This window comes from Stegostoma tigrinum, unplaced genomic scaffold, assembly GCF_030684315.1.
Source record: "Stegostoma tigrinum isolate sSteTig4 unplaced genomic scaffold, sSteTig4.hap1 scaffold_89, whole genome shotgun sequence".
Classification (NCBI taxonomy): Eukaryota; Metazoa; Chordata; class Chondrichthyes; order Orectolobiformes; family Stegostomatidae; genus Stegostoma; species Stegostoma tigrinum.
Window position 1 is genome coordinate 1 of NW_026728814.1, and position 21,483 is coordinate 21,483.

Below are 21,483 nucleotides of genomic sequence, written 5' to 3' on the forward strand. Positions count from 1 at the left end.
TCAGAGGAGCAGGAAAGTTGATGGTTCAGGACCTTTCTTCAGAAGTGGGGGAGGGGATGGGAGCTGAGACATAAACAGAGTGGGGGCTGGGGAAGGTAGGTGGGAAGGTGATAGGTGAGTGCAGGTAGTCAGTGGTGAAGATTTTTCCTGCTGTTCATTAGCTCTGTGAGTGATGGTGAGGGTTCATCCCGAGATGGGGAAAAAAAAGGCCACTCCTGATTCTCCTAATGTACGGCAAAACAGCTTGTATTTTGTGGAAACTTTTACTCTGTCATTTTCCTCGATGTTTTGGCTGTTTCAGAGACTTGGATAGAGCAGGGTCAGGAATGGATGTTGCAAGTTCCAGGGTTTAGATCTTTCATTGAGGTCAGGGAAGATGGTAAAAGAGGGGGAGGTGTGGCTTTGTTAGCCAAGGACAGTACAACGGTGGCTGAAAGAACTTTTGATGAGGTGGTATGGGCTGAGGTCAGAAACAGGAGAGGAGAGGTCACACTGCTGGGAGTTTTTTATAGGCCCCCGCAAAGTTCCAGGGATGTGGAGGAGTGGATTGGCAAAATGATTCTGGGCAGGAGTGAAAAGAACAGGGTGGTCATTATGGCAGATATTAACTTCTCTAACATTGAATGGAAATGCTATAACTCTAGTATGTTGGATGCGTCAGTTTTTGTCCAATGTGTGCAGGAGGGTTTCCTGACTTGGTATGTCGAAGGACCGACAAGAGGGGAGGCCACACTGGATCTGGTACTTGGTAATGAACCAGGCCAGGTGTTTGATTTAGTGGTAGGTGAGCACTTTGGACAGAGTGACCATAATTTGGTTATGTTTACTGTAGCAATGGAAAGGTTTAGGAGTATGCCACAGGGCAAGAGTTATAGATGGGGGAAGGGCAATTATAATGCGATTAGGCAAGACTTAGGAGGCATAGAATGGGTTAGCAAAATGCAAGGGATGGGGACAATCGAAATGTGGAGCTGGTTTATGGAACAGATATTGCTGTCCTTAATAAGTATGTCCCTGTCAGGCAGGGAGGAAGCGATAAGGTAAGGGAACTGTGGTTTACGAAAGAAATTGTATCTCTTGTTAAGCAGAAGAGGGAGGCATATGTGACGATGAGACAAGATGGTTCAGATGAGGCGATGGAGAGTTACAGATTAGCTAGTAAGGATTTAAAGAGAGAGTTAAGAAGAGCAAGGAAGGGACATGAGCAGACATTGGCAGGTAGAATAAAGGAGAACCCTAAAGCGTTCTATAGGTATGTGAGGAATAAGACGATGTCTCGGGGAGGAATAGGGCCAGTCAAAGACAGAAGTGGGAAGTTGTGTGTGGACCCTGTGGAGATTGGAGAGGTGCTAAATGATTATTTCTCATCTGTTTTCACTGAGAAACAGGAGAATATTGTAGAGGAGGTTACTGAGTTACAGGCTACTAGAATTGAAAGGATTAAGGTTAGTAAGGAGGAGGTGTGATCAATTCTAGAAGGTGTGAAGTAGATAAATCCCCTGGGCCAGATGGGATTTTTCTGAGGATTGTCTGGGAAGCCAGAGAGGAGGTGGCGGAGTCTTTGGCCTTGATCTTTGAGTCCTCATTATCTACAGGTTCAGTACCAGAGGTCTGGAGGATTGCAAATGTTGTGCCCTTGTTCAAGAAGGGCAGTGGGGCTGACCCAGGTAATTATAGACGTGTGAGCCTTACATCTGTTGTAGGAAACATTTTGGGAAGGATTATAAGAGATAGGATTTATTATCATCTAGCAAGCAACAATTTGATTGGAGATAGTCAGCATGGATTCGTCAAGGGCAGGTTGTGACTCCCAAAACTCATTGAGTTTTTTGAGAAGGTGACCAAGCATGTGGATGAGGGAAGGGCAGTTGACGTGGTGTACATGGACTTCAGTAAAGCCTTTGATAAGGTTCCACATGGTAGGATATTGAAGAGAATACAGAGACACGGGATTGAGGGAGAATTAGCAGTTTGGATTAGAAACTCGCGTTCTGTAAGAAGGCAACGAGTGGTGGTTGATGGAAAATATTCAGCCTGGAGTCCAGTTACTAGTGGTGTGCCTCAAGGATTTGTTTTGGGACCACTGCTGTTTGTCATTTTTATAAATGACTTGGACGCAGGCACAGGTGGATGGGTTAGTAAATTTGCAGATGACACTAAAGTCAGTGGAGTGGTGGACAGTGTGGAAGAATGTTGCGGGTTGCAGGGAGACTTGGATAAACTGCAGAATTGGGCTGGAAGGTGGCAAATGGAGTTTAATATGGATTAAATGTGAGGTGATTCACTTTGGCAAGAATAATAGGAAGGCAGAATACCGGGTCAACGGAAAGATTCTTGGTAGTGTGGCTGTGCAGAGGGATCTTGGTGCCCATGTACTAAGATCCCTGAAAGTTGCCACCCAGGTTGATCGTGCTGTTAAGAAGGCTTACGGTGTATTAGGTTTTTTTGGTAGAGGGACTGAGTTCCGGAGCCATGATGTCATGCTGCAACTGTAGAAAATGCTAGTGTGGCCTCGTTTCGAATATTGCGTGCAATTCTGGTCGCCCCATTACAGGAAGGATGTGGAAGCATTGGAAAAGGTGCAGAGGAGATTTACCAGGATGTTGCCTGGTCTGGAGCGTAGACCCTATGAAGAAAGGCTGAGGGACTTGGGTCTGTTCTCTCATTGTAGAGAAGGAGGCTAAGAGGGGATTTAATAGAGACATACAAGATGTTCAGAGGATTAAATAGGGTGGACAGTGAGAGCCTTTTTCCGAGGATGATGACTTCAGCTTGTACAAGGGGACATAGCTACAAATTGAGGGGTGTTAGATTTAAGACAGATGTCAGAGGCAGGTTCTTTACTCAGAGAGTGGTAAGGGCATGGAACACCCTGCCTGCCAGTGTAGTTAACTCAGCCACATTAGGGACATTTAAACAGTCCTTGGATAAGCATATGGATAATGATGGGGTAGCATAGGGCAAGGGGCTTAGATTAGTTCACAAGTCGGCGCAACATCGAGGGCCGAAAGGTCTGTTCTGTGCTGCATTGTTCTACGTTCTATGTTCGAGGTGCTTCACAGATGAGCAAAACATCGATTAAAGATATCAATTTTACGATGTATCAGAAAGAATAAGAGAGAGGTTTAGGGAGGAAATTCCGTAGTTTGGGTTGTCAGCAGCTCCAACCCTGGAGTGTTGTAAGTGGGGTGGGTCAGAAAAATATCTGGAAAGGGGAATTGCAGGAGTGCAAAAAACACATATGGCCTTAATGATGGCAAAGGTTTCAGAGACTGTCATTAGAGAGTACGGATGTCGCATGGAACTTAAGGCATTACTCTGCACTCAATCCATTACAAGTCATGACCACAAAGGTACAGAAGATTTCTGATGCCTTAATCAGGCTGATCAATATTTGTATCGATGGGCTTGCAAAATGTCAGTAATCGCCTCTACCTCAGAGTCATGGTTTTGTTGGGATGCTGCTACAGAAGAGGAGACTGGGAGCAAGGAATGTCACATAAAATGCTCTCCTCTTCTCACTATTTTCACTGCAAAACCAAGGGAGCACCTAACATACCACCTCTATCTCCCGTCACAACACTTTGCCCCACAATAACTGTGTCTGCCCCTGCACAAGGAGAAGTGGGAGTCTTTTCCAGGACCATGTGGCGCCCTGAAACTCTGAGTGAAGACCAAAAGCATCGGAGCGGTGAGAGCAAAGATTTGAGAAGACTGTCTGCACCTTTGCTGAAACTTACAGGAGCACCAGGTCAAAGCAATAGGCAGCATGTGGAGTACAAACTGGAATTGATTAAGTGTGCATCTGTACAAATTTGGACAGGCCAGGGGTTTGGGACACTTGACAAAATTTTCAGTTTCCTTTTTGAATAGTCACCTGAAATGTCTTTTTGGAACCACTTCTAACCCTTATCCTTGCTCAGATCTGGAGGGCCAGGTCACTCTTGCTCTGGTTTCATCCTGCAATTTTATGAAGTCAGCAACAAGATGAGTTTCAACATTGACTTTGAAGATTATTGAAAGCTAACATCGATTGCCATTAGAATGTTTTGATTTTGATTTATGTTGTCTCGTGTACCGAAGTACAGTGAAGTGTTTTTGAGAGCGGTGCAGGCAGATCATAGCAAACAATGATTTACAGATCAAAGTGTGCATAGACAGAGCAAGGCATGCAAGGTTATGCCTGCATAGGAGGTGTGCAAAGCAAGATCAACACTATTTGGAGTTACAGAGTCCATTCATCAGTCGAATAATGGCAGAGAAGAAGCTGTTCTTCAACCCCTTGATGGGTGTGTTCAATCTTCTGCCCAATGGAAGAAGTTGGATGAGAGCATTACCGAGATGGGACGGGTCATTGATGATGTTGGCAGCCTTTCTGCAGCAAAGAGAAGTGTAAATGAAGTCCATGGCTGTTGCCGTTGTGGCCTCCTCTACATTGGGGAAACCAAGCGGAGGCTTGAAGACTGCTTTTCAGAACACCTACGCTTGGTTCACACTAAACAACTGCACCTTCCAGTTGCAAACCATTTTAACTCCCCCTCCCATTCCTCAGACGACATATCCATCCTGGGCCTCCCGCAGTGCCACAACGATGCCACCCGAAGGTTGCAGGAACGACAACTCCTATTCCGCTTGGGAAGCCTGCAGCCCAAAACGTATCAATGTGGACTTCACCAGCTTCAAAATCTCCCCTCCCCCCACTGCATCCCAAAACCATCCCAGCTTGTCCCTGCCTCCCTAACCTGTCCTTCCTCCCACCTATCCCCTCCTCCCACCTCAAGCCCCACCCCCATCTCCTACCTACTAACCTCACCCTGCCCCCTTGCCCTGTCCATCCTCCCTGGACTGACCTATCTCCTCCCTATCTCCCCACCTATACTCACCTTTACAGGCTCCATCCCCGCCTCTTTGACCTGTCTCCTATCCACCTATCATCTCCTCTATCCATCTTCAATCCGCCTCCCCCTCTCTCCCTATTTATTTCAGAACCCCCTTTCCCTCCCCCATTTCTGAAGAAGGGTCTAGACCCGAAATGTCAGCTTTCCTGCTCCTATGATGCTGCTTGGCCTGCTGTGTTCATCCAGCTCTACACCTGTTATTCTCTGGATAAGAGTTTGGCTTCTGTGATGATTCGTGCTGTGCACACAACTTTCTGTAGTTTCTTATGCCCTTGGGCTGAGCAGTTGTTGCACCAGGCCATGATGCACCCGATAGGATGCTTTGTATGGTGCATCTGTAAAGGTTGGTGAGGTCTTCATGGACATGCAGGACAGTAGATAAACAAAACATAAAAAGTAAAAGTTCAAAAAGATGCCAAGTTAGACATGCTGGGACTTTAAGTCAGATTTGAAACTGTTTTGTGTAGGTAACAGTTAAAGAAAGCTCTTGCAGTTCTTTTGTCAGTGAGTACAGAAGTGCTGGTGAAATAAAGGATTATAGATGTAGCAGCCCTGAGTTAAGAGGAAAACAGCACAGGCATAAATATGCAGAAGATCACGAGGTTGACTAAGGTCAGTGTTGCTTATATGAACTGTGACTGGGCACAGTGGGGAGTTAATCAGATAAGAACAAGGATAAAATAGACCTGTGTCTGTGCAGTGGAGACCAACCAGAATCAGAAGATGAAGGCCCAAGACAGACACTTTGAAGATCAAGGCTGCAAAAACTACCAGAAGTCCTTTTAACACTGTTGTTTAGCCACTGACAGGAACAGTACAACTGTTTGAGTGTAAGTTGTTGTCTGCATTTATCACTGCAGTTTGCCTGACAGCAGATCACCTTCTACTGACTCTGTCTCAATAAAGTTGATTGTTGCTTCACAGCCCAGCTCTGCTGCCAAGCCTGCTCCTGCCTGACAAGTGTAATCACAAAAGAAGATAATGCTTATTGCCAGTCCAGGCAGGCTGTGATTGTGGATGAGAGGGGAGGATGTTCGACAGAATGGGAAATGTTCATTCTGAAGAGATTGACCTGAAACAGTGACCATTAGTCTACTACTTTGCTGCTGTGCCTTTCCCCATGTTTGATATGTCAGTTCAAACTGTGGTGGTTTTGCTGAGTGTTCAGATCACAAGACCATAATGCATCCGAACAGAATTGTGCCATTCCGTCATGACTGAATGGTGTGCAGTTCTGGTCTCACTGCTATAGGAAGGATGTTGTGAAAGGGCTGAGGATTGACAAGGATGTTGCCAGAGTTGGAGGGTTAGCGACTCGCTTGTCAAATTGACTTTATTTCTGTGTATTACAATTGTTGTTCTGCTCCAGTTCTTATTTTAATCAGATGTTGATAATCATGCCCAGACATACAAGGCAGAAAATGATCTATCTCCATCAGCAGGGTATCAACCCCCTAATATTTTGAATAATTTTTTTTATCTCATCTGCTGTCTGGTTGCATATCTCTTTCTGTTTTCTTTTTGTTTTCTTTTTCGCCACTTTGTCACTTTACAGCCTGGAGGAACATTGAAATCCATAACTAAACTGACCACATGATATCTGTTCTCCTTCTGTCTTCCACCTTCCACGCACCTTCCTTCCATTGATAATAAAATGTGAGGCTGGATGAACACAGCAGGCCAAGCAGCATCTCAGGAGCACAAAAGCTGATGTTTCGGGCCTAGACCCTTCATCAGAGAGGGGGATGGGGTGAGGGTTCTGGAATAAATAGGGAGAGAGGGGGAGGCGGACCAAAGATGGAAAGAAAAGAAGATAGCTGGAGAGGAGAGTATAGGTGGGGAGGTGGGGAGGGGATAGGTCAGTCCAGGGAAGACGGACAGGTCAAGGAGGTGGGATGAGGTTAGTAGGTACAAAGGGGTGCGGCTTGGGGTGGGAGGAAGGGATGGGTGAGAGGAAGAACAGGTTAGGGAGGCAGAGACAGGTTGGACTGGTTTTGGGATGCAGTGGGTGGAGGGGAAGAGCTGGGCTGGTTGTGTGGTGCAGTGGGGGGAGGGGACGAACTGGGCTGGTTTGGGGATGCGGTGGGGGAAGGGGAGATTTTGAAACTGGTGAAGTCCACATTGATACCATTAGGCTGCAGGGTTCCCAGGCGGAATATGAGTTGCTGTTCCTGCAATCTTCGGGTGGCATCATTGTGGCACTGCAGGAGGCCCATGATGGACATGTCATCTAAAGAATGGGAGGGGGAGTGGAAATGGTTTGCGACTGGGAGGTGCAGTTGTTTGTTGCGAACTGAGCGGAGGTATTCTGCAAAGCGGTCCCCAAGCCTCCGCTTGGTTTCCCCAATGTAGAGGTAGCCACACCGGGTACAGTGGATGCAGTATACCACATTGGCAGATGTACAGTGGATGCAGTCCTTCCATTGATGTTTTGTGAGGATTTCATCAGTGCCAGCAGCCGTGATCGAATCGGAGGAACAGGTTACATTGCAATTACATTTAAATCCTCCCCCAACTGAAAAATCCCTCGAAAATTGAACACAATTTCAAGGAAGTTATAAAACACATATGGAGCAATGAATTGAATTGTTAATAATGTTTAATCGGTGTGACAGGATTATAGAACGAAAAAACACTGCTGATGGTTCGAAGCTGAAAGACTAACAGTGAAATGCAAGAGACACTTAGCAAGGCGGGACACAGTCTGACGCACACACACTACAAGATAACCAGGGGAATGGGGAGGGAATTTGTTGGTTATACCGGGATACAGGGTCAACAGCGAAAAGTGGGAGTCACTGGATTGGGAATCGCGGGATAAAGACACGTAACTGGGTCAGAGAATGGGGACAGCACAGCGAGGCTCCCTGTGGTACTCGCCTTGGACTGCCCCGCTTTTGGGCAGGTCTGAGTTCAGTTTCCGGAAACTGCAAGTTCTGTGAAGTGGGCGGGACTAAATTTGTGATTGACAGGTAGGGGGTGTTTTTCAGTCCAGAAACAGCCTCTGCTCCGCCTTTTCTTGGTGAATGTTTCCCTGCAGTCGAGTTGGTGAGTGTTTAGAACTCTGTCGGTTTCCCGGTAATGTAGGTGAACTGTAGCTCACTGTGTGTTAGATCATATCGCCAACCCTCTCTCATCCCCTTTCTCCCAATCCCCAGTTACACGCTGCTGGCTCAGGGAGCTCTGGCGGATGCGGGGCTGTGGTCAATCTCGGCGCTGGTTTCGGTTCACAGAAGACGGTTTAGTTTTTGAGGTAATGACAGATCATTCTGCCCAGCAGGACAGATTCTAATGTTGTCAGCAGGGACCATACAGCCCTCACAGACTGGGGTTAGTTTCTTTCCAGCAGAACAGACCGAGGAAGGGTCATCGGACCCGAAACGCTATATCTTCTTCCCAGATGCTGCCTGACCTGCTGAACTTTTCCAGCAACTTCCGTTTTGTTGTAGACGAAGGGGGGGACATGACTGACATGTATAAATTTATGAGGGAAATAGAGAAAACAAGAACAAATCTTTCTGCTTAGTGGTGGAATCAGTATCGGGCGACATGGATTGATGGTAAGCGGCGGGAAGTTTTGATGAGTTGAGCGGATTTTTTTCACTCAGATAATGGGGGGAAACTGAAACTCACTGCCTGGCAGCCTGGTCGAGCTAGAAATGGTCATAACATTTCCGGAACTATTGAGATGTATAAAATAAACACGGAAAGAACTGGGATGCTGTAAATCAGAAACAAAAAAGAAATTGTTGACAACATTCTGCAGATCTGGCAGCATCTTGGAGAGAAGTCAGAGCTCAAGTTTCGGATCGAGTTTTTGAAGCCAGGATGTAGAAACCCCAATGAGGAAAGAGGGGACCTAACTTCAGACAACCAACGCGGACAAGTGCTTGAAGTATCAGCGGGGAGAATTTTGCAGGCAGTTATCAGAACTCTTTTGAAAAGATTTGGGATTGTTATGGAAAAGGACAAGGATGGACCTGTAATCAAAGTTCTAACTTGGTTGATTTTAATAAGATATGATTTGGCCATAGTGCACAGGAAGTAGATACTTTCAGGTACATGTGCAAGAGGGAACATAAATGGAGAGATAAGGAGAGCTCTAAGGGAAATATGAATTGATACTGTCAAGTGAAATGAAGCAAAATGCTCTGTTGTTTTACAGGTAGACATATGGTTAAAGGATAAGGGGGAATGTGTAAGGTCCATTAAGGACCACAGAGGTATCTGTGCGTAGAACTAGAGAGTGTTGGCCTGGGTCGAAATGAATACTTTGTGTCAGTGCTCACTAGTGAAATAGATGAATCAGGGAGAAGGTCTGTGATAGAATGTGAAGAAACTATCACAGAGAGAGAGAGGAAGTACTGAGTAGTCTGGAAGGTTTAAATGCAGATCAGTATCCAAGGTCAAGTGAAATGTCTCCTGTGATGTTAGGATGAAATAGCAGGGTGCTTGCAAGGTTCTTAATTCCCCACTAACCACAAAGGGACCCTTCTGAAGGGCCACCGGACCCAAAACGTTAACTCTGTTTTCTCCTTCGCAGTTGCTGCAAGAAGTGCTGAGCTTTTCCAGCAACTTTGTTTTTGTTCCCAATACTTTTATTTAATCTCTTTGGACATCAGCAAGGCTTTTGGGAGACTGAAAGAAAAGCTAAGTGCGCATAGAATCCATTGAAATTTAGCAAATTGGATCCACAATTGGCTGAGGTTCAGGAAGCAGAGAGGTGGGTTTTTTCTTGTTTCTAACCGCAAATCTGTGCACATTGGTGTGGCAGAGTGGCCAATGTTGGGCCCTTATTTTTGTTTTAGGTAAATGCCTTAGATTTGAATGTATGAAGGTTGATCAGTTAGTTCAGATGATGCAAAAGTAATAGATGGTAAATAATGAGATGGATAGCCTTAGTTTACAGACAGGCTGATCAGTGGTAAATGGAATTTGATCTAGATTCGTGAATAGCAATACATGGACAAGTTATCCTGTCCTTGAATTCATTTGTTAATCAAACAGTTTGTGATTAGTTGACTAGCCAGGGAAGGAAGGCTATTTCCTTTTCCCATCAACATACACCATGACACAGTCCTGGATTGTAAATGGGGATTTTGGCTGTAAGACAATTTTGCTACATGTTGCTCACTCCACAGTTAGACCTCAAATGAGAGGCTCTAATGTATGGTGCTGCAAATTATGAGGAACGAAAATCACATTTTGGCTTTTATTGCTCATCAATTTGCTGTCCCCTAAATCTTGATCATCTCTAATAGAAATCATGCAAACATGAACATGAGGAAAGAGGCCACCATTTTAGCAGGAAAACAAATGTGTAAAGCTAAGAGAGCAAATGATGACAGTAAATTTAAGAGACGTACCAGAACCAACATTTGCAGTGTCGGCACCCTCCCTGGATTCACTCCCTGTCCCTTCCTTTGCTGCAAGTGAACAATTTCCCCACCCTACCACTCAGGAAGACGAAAGAAATGGAAAGGAAGGAGACATTGCTTTGCTCCCAGATGTTGCACAGAGGAAGAGGTTTCACTGGAAAGACAACATCTGCATTGTGAGCCCATAACTGAAGCAGCCAATAGGAATTGCTGTGCTCCGTGGTGATGTCTCAGGTTTCAGGCACGTGGACACGGGAGCCCCGCCCCCACCTGTTGTTCCCCTCCTGCTGCCAAGGTTTCCGGGGCAACCAGCGGGCGGCTCGAATCAGAGCGAGAAGCTGCTCGGGATCTGCCCCTCCCCCTCCCTCCGGCGGCAATTGCTGAATCAGAAGGTGACCATGATCAGCCTCTGACTGTTCTGTCTGTTTATGGTTTGCCTGTTCTGTCTGTGGGGAAAGGTATGGACCATGTGGAAGCAAAGAAGGAAGACCATGGAGGAATTTGAAAATAAGGATGGGTCTGAACAGCGGGCCTTAGATTGTTTGTTATGAAATGTTTGTTGGTGAGATGTGGCCAGTGCTGCCTGGATCAGCATTTATTGCCCATCTCGGGTGCTGTGGAGAAAGAGCTGCCATGGACCATGTCTATAATCTTTGACTGCCTATTATGCTGGGGACCAGGCAAGTCAGCGTTTCTACTGGACCTGAAGCCTGTCAATTTCGGATGGGTAAATCATGTTAGACAAATCTACAAAAGTGTTTTTTGAAAATGTAACTGATAGAACCCGGTGGATGGGGTCATTTGGATTTTCTCAAAGCTGCTGATCAAGTTCCGCTTAAGAGGTTAGTGTGCAAAATCAAAGTTCATAAGATTGTTGGGAATTTACTGGTGTCGATTGTGAATTGGTTAGCAGACAGGAAACAGTAGAAATAAATGATCTTTTTTCAGTGTCTAAGGCTTTGACAATTGGGACACCACAAAGATCAGTGCCCTTGGACCTCATGTGTTCAAAGTGTACATCAATGATTTGTATGTGCGAATCCAATGTACTATTTCTAGGTTTGTTGACACAAAAGAAGGGGGATTGTGAGTGAGCAGGACATAAAGAGACTTCAGAGTAATTTAGATGATTTGAGTGAGTAGCAAATGCATAGCAGATGCAGTATCAGTGTGAAGTTATCCACTTTGGTACCAAATTCAGAATGGCAGAGTATAATTCAAGTGGTGGTCGATTTGGAAATGTTCATGTACAAAGGGACCTGGGTGTGCTTGTACACCAGTCATTCAATACAAGCTTGTAGGTGCAGCAAGCAGTTAGGAAGGCAAATGGAACTTTCTCCTTCATTTCAAAAGGGTTTGAGTATGGCAGCAAGGTGGTCTTACAGCAGCTGTGTTGGGTTTTGTGAGGCCACATTGAAATCTATGAGCAAGTTTGGTCTCCAAAACAAAGAAACATTATTCTTGCTGCAGGCAAACAGCAATTTCTTGTGTTGCTGAGTGAGGGACAGAAGTTATCACTGACCATGAATCAAGAAGAAGCTCCAGTTGCTGTCTTGGTTTCAAGTCAGATTTGGAGATGATGTCACTTGTTGACAACACTTTAAAGCATTTCCCAAAGCGGGAAGTGGGTGATGTTCCCTCACTTTTGCTTCATTTCCCTCTGGCAAAACAAGACAGAGTCTGAGGGTCTAGGCCCGAAGCGTCAGCTTTTGTGCTCCTGGGGTGCAGCTTGGCCTGCTGTGTTCATCCAGCCTCGCATTTTGTTGTCTGAGGCACTGTTTGGTTTAGGCATACCCACTGCAGGGCTCTGCTCCCCACCCCACCACCTCCCCCTGCTACACACACTAAGAAAGGAATGATGTGGATAAAGTAATCCAAAAGGTGTAGTGTGAAATACAAGACAAAATAGAGAGAGGTAGTGTTAGAGGAGCTGGAATCATTGAAAGTGGATGAGTCACCAGGCCCAGATAGATAGTTCCCTGGCGTGTTGAAGGAAATAGCAGATGTTGTGAGGATTAATTTTCAATCTTCACTTGACTCAGGTGAGGTGCCAAGGGGCTGGAGGAATGCAAATGTGGTGTTGTTGTTTAAAACAAGTACAAAGGAAATGCCATACAACTATAGGCCAGTCACTCTTACTTTGGTGGTGGGCAAACTGTAAGAATCAATCCTGAGAGATCAGAGAAACTGTCAGTTAGAAATGCATGAACTTGTCCGGGATAGTCAGCATTGCTTTGATGAGGGAAGGTCATACTTGAGCAATTTGACTGAATTCTTTGAGAAATTGGTAAGGAGTCTCAGTGTGGGTAGTGAAGTGGATATTGTTTTCATAGATTTTGTTAGGATATTTGACAAGATCCCACACAGCAAACTGGTCAAAAGTAAAAACGCATGGATAACAGGGTAATGTGTTGAATTGGATCCTCTGTTTACAGTGCTCTGACATATTTCCAGCTGCAAGTTCCAGCAGGAGACTGTAATATAGGAAGCAGTGAAATTGTTTCAGAGCTGAGCATAATGGACTATTCAGCAAATTTTGAGTTGGTACTGCTGTGTTCTGTTATCTGTGAGAGTTTGCATGGTCCAGGGCTGATGTGACTCCTTTAATCTGGCTCTGAATTCATGTTCACCATTGCTGTATTTCATCTCTACTGTCCTAGATCTTCTGTCTGCAATTGTCTAACTTCTGTCCCTGCATTTTAGCTCTGTTTTGTGTTTTACTGTTACATCTGCTAATTGTGCCTTAATTAGACTTCCACCACTGCCTATCCCCTGACCGTGTGCTTTTGACTGACCAACTTGATTTTCTCACAGAATTGTTAATAGTCAGAAATTGTTTTTAGTGTTCTGCTATCAACTTCTACTCTGCAAATTACAAGATTCATCCAGTTCACATTTTATAACCTACCATTTTGATTTTATGGTTTCTGTCTCACTCTCCTTGTTTCATCCAAATCAGCTGAACATGGTTTTCAGAAGAGGAGATTTTGCAGTTTACAAACTGAAACCAAACGTCACTCAGGATCTGAGAGAGTTACCAAACGTATCACAACCTGAATACAACAGAATATTGGACATGGAAGGAGAAAGCACTGTTCCCAGTGGGGAGAAACTGGTTCTGTTTTTGGGTAAGGCTTCAATCAATCATCTGGCTTATCAGAATGTAACACACTCATAATGATTAGAAGCCATGGAGATGAGGGGATTGTGGAAAAGACTTCTTTCATCCATCAGTACTGAAAAATCATCAGCATAGTTACACCAGGAAGAAGCCATTCACCTGTTCTGAGTGTGGAGAGAGACTCACTCAAATCATCCACCCTGCTGACACACCAGAGTGTGGCAAGAGGCTGTTCACCCCCACAGAGTGTGGAAAGAGATTTATCAATTCTTCAAACCTGGTGACACACCGGCAAGTTCACACTGATGAGTGACCTTTTAAATGCCCAGCCTGCAGGAAGTGCTATGAAAGGTCTGGGGAACTAATGCTCCATCAATGTGCTCACACTGAAAGAGACTGTTTGGGTGTCCTGACTGTGGGACAACATTTCAGTGATCATCTCGGCTCACTGTATACCATTACGTTCACATTAGGGAGAAGCCCTTTACCTGCTCTGACCGTGGGAGGGAAGTCAGTCAGTCACCCCATCTGCTGAGGCACCAGCACATTCACACTGTGCAGTGACCATTCACCTGCCCCAGCTGTGGAAAGGGAATCACACAGGTGTCATATCTGCTGAGTGACCAGAGAGTTCACAAGAAACTGCAGTGATTGGGCTTTACTATTAACCGTGTTCAGGAATTAACCAGGTTCATTGTGATCTGTTTCTGCTGATATTAATAACCACCTGTTCAGGTATATGTTAATGTAGATACGTATCAAATAAACCAGTTTTGTGTAAAATACAATGTTTCATCTTCTTATTGTCTCTAACACAGGGGATTCCCTTTCAATTGCTGTCCCACTCCCCTCCACCCTCACCTTTAACAAGAAGTATGAAAGCTCCATTGTCACTGAGATGAAGACCATCTGATCAGTTGCCTCTGCCCAGACTGGGAAAATTGCTCTGGAAAATGGGTCTGATTTTCCACCAATGTATTTACTCACAGAGGAAAGACCATTCAGGTGCTCTTGTTGCAGGGCTGGCCTCAGGCAATCGTCTGTCTCACTGCGCATCAGTGTGTTCACACAACAGGGAAGCTGTTCACTTGGTCTGAGCATGAGAAGATTCACTCAGACCTTTCACCTTCTGAGACGCCAGTGAGTTCATTAGTGACTACAGGAGTTGGATTTCCTGTTAATCAGATGCGAGACACATTCATTTTCTCATTTTGTCTTTTTTCTACTGGTGTTAATAAATTCCAGAAGTTTTAAATGCAAATATTCAGAATAAAAACTCACATGAATTAGCTTAGTGTTAAACCCAGTGTGTTGAGTCTTTTTCATAGCTCGAACACAAGTGAGTCCCTTTTGAAGGCTCTCCCTCTTTCTTCTCATGACACGGGTGAGACGTTCAAGGAGCTGAGACCCCAGTACAATTGAGACAATCTGATTGGTTGCCTCTGCTGCTCCCCTCCCTTCCTCGAACTCATTGGGTCAAACTGCTTGTCAAGTGCTTCTAGCCTGACCCCGGATCCCCAGCTTTCTCCAGTTTCTCTCCTGTCAGAGCTTGTCTTGCCCATGAGGCCCATGTTCGTTCCACTGACCTATTCTCACGAAACATATTTGCTAATAATGTTAAAGTTCACTGTCCCTTAAAATTTCATCTTCCCAATTTTTTTTGAAAAGCCTAGATTTCATGGTATTTGCAAAGACTTGAACTTGGTGTTCACCAAAGAGCTGTTCTCGGTCCCTCCTATTTCTCGCCTACACGCTGCCACTTTTAAACATCATCCAGAAGCATTTTGTTAGTTTTCACATGGTCACTGACAACTACCCGTTCTAACTCATCACCAGCCCTGTCTATTCCTCTATTGTTATTCAATGATCCCACACCTAATACTGGAAAAGCTGAAATGTCCTCCAGGGAAACGTTTGAAAGAACAATCCATTTTCTTCAGTTACTGCTACACATTCCATTCTCAAAATCTGAACCTGTAACTCTTTCCTGAGAGTAAGGCTGAACTACACTGCTCATAGTCTCAGTCACAGATTTGACATGAAGATGAATTTTCAATCACAAAACCATCCTTTCACTCACACCAGATATTCTAATTTCCATAAAGTCAGCCATCTCCACCTCAGCCCAGCTCATCTGATCCTGAAATCCTTGTCTGTGTCCATGTTAAACTTGATAATTGCAATGCATTCCTGATCACCTTCTCACGTTCACCCCAGACCCGTGTGGAAATGTGAGGTCTCCCAAAATCTGTGTTCTGCAATTCCTGTTGACATTCCCGCTAAACTGTGTGAGTGCAGTCACTCCAAGCTTAAGTGGTCTGACTGAGGCATTGACTTCCAGTTTTGGAAGTCATGAGCGTGCACCATCCCTGGAGGCCTGCACAACCAGAATAAAAATGAGAGGGAATTCTGGTCCTGTTCACCCAACACCTCTTTGTTCCCTGAGAGTGTTGCTGCTCATTTCCCTTGCTGTGTTGAACTCTGAGGTCTGCCTGCAGCAGCAGCAGTGTTTGCTCGTGGGACCTTGGTGCTCCGCTGGATCTTTTTAAACCTGTCCTTGTAGTGAATCTGTTAATCTTGGCCCTCGTCGGCTGAAATCTAAATATTAGAGCATTTATACAATTTCATTTTTCCACTCCAGTCTCTTCCTTCCCTCTCCCTTGTCTGCTTTGAATTCACCACACATTGTGTGCAGTAACAGACTGAAATCAATGAGATAATGTTTTTAGTGGGGTCATGAGAACTATGAAGAATGTAGAAGAATTAACTGAATTACTGTTAATTTTCAACCTATTTAAAATAACCTTTCTTCAGTTTAAATGTGTTGAATATGGAAGGAACGCTTTAAAGTTTCAAAATTTGTACATGTGAAGGAAGAAAAATTGAACAAGTCCTTTTGCACTCTTGAAATGTCAGAACTGTCTGTCTCCTTGTTTGTTTGTGGTGCTGTGTGACCAAGTTAATCCCATTCTATAATTATTTGGTGGATTTCCTCCCCTGGTTTAATTACACCCATAATAAATAAGAAGAACATAAGTAGATGCAGTAAATTTTACTTATTTTAAATAAAATAATTAGTTTTTAAAGCCCAATCAGGTGGTAGGGAAGGTGATGTGTTGTGACTTCAGGATGTGGGAACTCCTGGAGACTGGTGTGATCCCAGACTGATATATCTTCAATAAGCATCTGCGGCTAGAGGAACCTCAGCCCATAATCATTGAATTAGATGTTATATTACAAATGCTGCAAAATATCAGGGAGAAAGTTACCTGGACAGTTTGTTCCAGGTGATAGTCACAGCTCATAGGTATTCTCATCTTATTTGGTCCATGGTTAGGGGCATGAAAATACATAAGGCAGGTTTGGGGATTTTCTTACATTTCTAAGAACAGCATTTGAAATCTAAATGCAGGTAAGTGTGACAGTATGGAGAAACTGGGTTTGACTGTAGCGGTATACTGGCAGACCTTCAAGAAGACATTTACCAAATCTTAGCAACAATGTATCCCAGTCAGAAAGTGACTAAATAATGAAGTTAAGAATACTTCCAAATTTAAAGAAACACTGCACCCATTTACAAAGGTCAGTGGTAGGTCAGAAGATTGTACAAATTTGAGTGAACAAAGAATGATACTAAAGAACAGGAAGAAAGAGTGTTATTAAACTAGGGAGGGTTCAGAAGAGATTTACCAGGATGTTGCTAGCATGGAATGTCAGTTACAGAGGAAGACTGGATACGCTGGGACTGCTTTCTCTGGTGCATTGGATGTTGAGGGGTGACCTTATTGGGTTTATAAAATCAGGATTAATGGTAGGTGCCATTTTCCAAGGATGGGGGTTTCAAGACAAGCGGGCATATTTTTAAGGTGAGAGGAGAAAATTTTAAAAAAACACGTTTTCTAACATGGAATGAACTTTCTGAGGAAGTAGTGGATGTCAGCACAGTTACACTGTTTAAAAGACACTTAGAAATGTATTTCCACAGGATGAGGGTGTCGCTGACTCGGCAGCATTTATTGTCCATTCCTAAACAGTTTAGAGTCAACCACATTGCTGTGGGTTTGGAGTCATATGTAGGCCAGACCAGGAAGGATGGCAGTTTCCTTCCTAAAAGGACAGTAGTCAACCAGATGGGTTTTCCTGACAATTGGCTATGGATTCACTGTCATCATTCGCTTCTTAATTTCAGATATTTATTGAATTCAAATTCCACCATGGGCCACGGTGGGAATCAAACCCAGGCCCCAGAACATTCTCAGGGTCACTGGGTTAACAGTCCAGCGATAATACCACTAGGCCATCACCTTCCCATTGGGTGGGGGGGGGGGGTTGTGCACTGATTCTCAATCCCCAGGACTCCCTGGGTCACCACAGTCTAATCAGAGCACACAATATGCCTGATAGCAAAGTGTGGAGCTGGATGAACACAGCAGGCAAGCAGCATCTCAGGAGCACAAAAGCTGACATTTTGGGCCGAGACCCTTCATCAGACAATATGCCTGACTTTGCTGTCTGTTGAATCAAATTAACAGAAAATACAACCAAGTTCTGTCCTTAACAAGCTCTCCTGTATATTACAAATACGAGAACAGAGTTAGTTCTCATATCAGTTTTCTCACTATGCTCAAGCGAAGGTGAGATTTGAATTCCTGATATGCAGAAACAAGAATCCTTTCAATGTCTCAGATAAGTAAATATCATCAAGAATGTCAGAGTCAATGTCCCAGCAGACTCAGAGAAAGGGAAGTTGACATCATCCCATAAGCTGCTCATGTGCAACTTGCAATTCCCAACACCCAACTTCAGGACTCTGATGTTCTCAGTGGCATTTCCTGATGGGAAACCTGCAAACTGCACACAAGTCAGGTAGGTGTTGAACCTACAAACCTAAGATCTGCAGTCAGATGTGTTACTCATTACACCATTGACCTGCTAGTGCTCACATGCTGCAGAGTTGTGGTGTTAACAGGGACATCACCATCACTGCTGCACTTCAGTGGCCCCCACTTTGAGATTAGGTGAATTTCACTGGCAAAAAAGAAACACATTTGTTCTCAGGTAGTTTCTTCAGTATGCCCTTCTGTCTGTGCTGGAACTTCCTGTTATTTTACTCACCGTCAGCCACTCCAGTGAAATGTATTTTCAGGCTTTGAGTCATGGTTTGTTCAATTAGATTATGGGTGATCTGGTAATTCTCAACACCACTCTCCTGACTTTCCCCACTAGAGTCTCTTACTGATTAGAAATCTGACTTAATGTGCCAGTCTCGACAGCTCTCTGCAGTCAAGAATGCCACAAATTCATAACTCTCAGAGAGAAGAAATTCCTCCTCAGCTCTGTCTGAAATGTGTGAACCTCGTTCTGAGATTCTATTTTCTGTCCTAAGATTGTCCCAGAAGGGGAAACAACTTTGACAAGAAGCTGTCAAGCTCCTAAGAGAAGCTTTCTAGTTATTAGTCTATTAGTCTTATTGTTTCAATAAGGAGCAGGGCTTATGTAGTCCTGTGGCCAGTATTTAGGAGCAGCTAAATACTCAGGAGTGGACAAATATGTGATTTGTTCCCGGTGTAGCGTGTTGATTTCATCTCTGAAGTAAAACCCACAGTGATTCAGATGGAGTTACACTGTTTATGCTGTTGTCACTGTGAAGAATTCCTGGGATTTATCAGTTTGTACAAGAACAACAATTCTCTGAATGAGGACTGAACCTGGGAAAGGGCTGTGAGAGCACCAAATCCTAACCACTAGACGAGCAGGGAACACAACATTAATTCGCCTCTCAAGGCCATGGGGAATGGAATTGGAGCTGTGAAGGAAACAGAAACAAAAGATGTGGCTGGGACAGGTATGCAGCTGACAAAGAAACAAGTTGAAACAAACAAAGAGAACAGAATAGGGGGCAGCATTCACACACTAATTGTTAGTCTCGATGGTGAATCCAGAAAACTGTAAAGTGCTGAATTGAAAGGTGTGCTGCTTTCTTGGAGCTGACATTTAGCATCATTGGAAGAGTGCATTGAGCCGATGACAGAAATATCAGTGTGACAGCAATATGGAGCATTAAAACGTAGAACTTTCTCCAACAGGTTATGGATACTAAGGACCAACTACACATTTTAAAACTGCAGTGTTAGATTTTTGTTAAAGTCTTCGAGCAATTTGGAATAAGCATCAGTCCTCTTTGCATTGAATGGTGGAGGAGTCGAAAGGGATTAAGTTCACTCTTTTTGCTGATGGAGATTCAGTGAAAAGAAAGTTTAGGTAAGATTAATAATTAGAAAGCTTCTCTTGGAGATTTTTGTATCTTTTTCTATGAATATTTCAATAAAACTGCGTTTGATAGCCTGGCCACTGCTTGAGGTATTGGGGCTAATATGGGAAAGAAGCAAATGTCTTCAGATACCAGGAAAATGGCTTGGGTAATGAATTTCAATCAAACTTGATCAAGAGCAGGGATGTGTTGTCACAGTTATACAGGCATTGGTGAGGCTACAGCTAGAATGTTCAGTGCAGTTTTGGTCTCCTTTTCTGAGGACGGGTGCTCTTGCTCTCACGGGAGTGAAATGAAGGTTTACCAGGCCAATTCAAGTGATGGCAGGACTGACATATGAGGAGATATTGACTGGGTGAGGATTGTTTTCGCTGAAGCTCAGTTTCTTTGAGGGGCGATTTCATGGAGACTTATAAAATTCGAACAGGACGAGACAGGATAATTGCAGGGAGGGTGTTCCTGATGGTAGATGTGTTCAATCAGGGGTCACAGTCTGAGGATTCGGGGGAGACGATTTAGGATGGAGATGAGGAGACATTTCTGCACCCAAAGAGTGGTGAGCCTGCGGAATTCATTGCCACGGGAAGTAATTGATGCTAAAAAAATGAATGTATTCAAGAGGCAGCTAGATATAGCACTTGGGGGAAATGAGATCAAAGGTTATGGGGAGAAAGCAAGATTAGGCTATTGATTTGAATAATCAGCCATGCTTGTGATGAATGGTGGAGCAAGCTCAAAGGGCCAAATGCCCTCCTGATCCTTCTATCTTCTCTGCTTCTATCTTCTGAACAGTTAAACTTATTTTGACTGAAGTAAGGTAATAAAATTAATTATGCGCCTAACATTTAATTGAAGAGGACATCCTGCAATTAATCAAATATGCTAGTTACTCTCCAGTTAGAAACCGATGATTGAACAATGAGGCTTACAAATTTGACCTACAACAGTCAAAGAACATGATGCATTTCCAAGTCAGGACAGTGTGTGGCTTGGAGGGGAAGTTGCAGACACCATTATTTCCCAAGTATCTGGTGCCCTTGACTTTCTGGGTGATCAAGTTATCGTTTTGGAATGTGCTGTCTCAGGAGCCCTGGTCAGTTGCTTAAGCTGGTGGTGTTTGTACTGCTGCTTCTGGGTACCAGGTGACAAAGTCATTCCTGCCAACCTCAAATATACATACTGGGAAAAGTAGGCCATTCAGCCCCTTGAGCCTGCTTTGCCATTCACTCAGATCATGTCTGCTCCTGTATCCTCCAAATAACCTTTGATTCCATTCACAAAAATCTCTGATCCCTGCAGTTGACAATTCTAAGGTGACCTCAGATTACTTCTGCTTCACAGCGATGACTGTGATCAACATGGGATGATCAATGACATGGCTAAGATTGTTTGTGGCCAGGAATTGAATCACACACTGTTGATCGCTGCATGGGTTTCACATACAGGACACATGATTACAGATTTCTTTAACCCAGTCTCTGAGTGTCTGATTAGTGTAGTTTGACCCCAGAAGGCTCTCACATTACTCACTGAGCCTGTGTCCTCAGACACGAACAGCCACTTACTCTGCCCACTCCAAGTTTGGTAGAAACTGTTTCCTCAATTGCAGTTTGAGTCATATCTCAGCCCTTTAATCAAGGTGATTCCCCCAAACCTTCATTCCTTTTTGTTCCTTGTGATACTGTCGACGCTATCAGTTCTGAGCTTCCACACATTCCCACCCAGTTCTTTCTGTATGCTCCATATTGAAGTGGTGAACTGTTCTCTAAGTGAACCAGGGATGTGCCAGGAGATGATGGGAGGCTCGTGCATTTC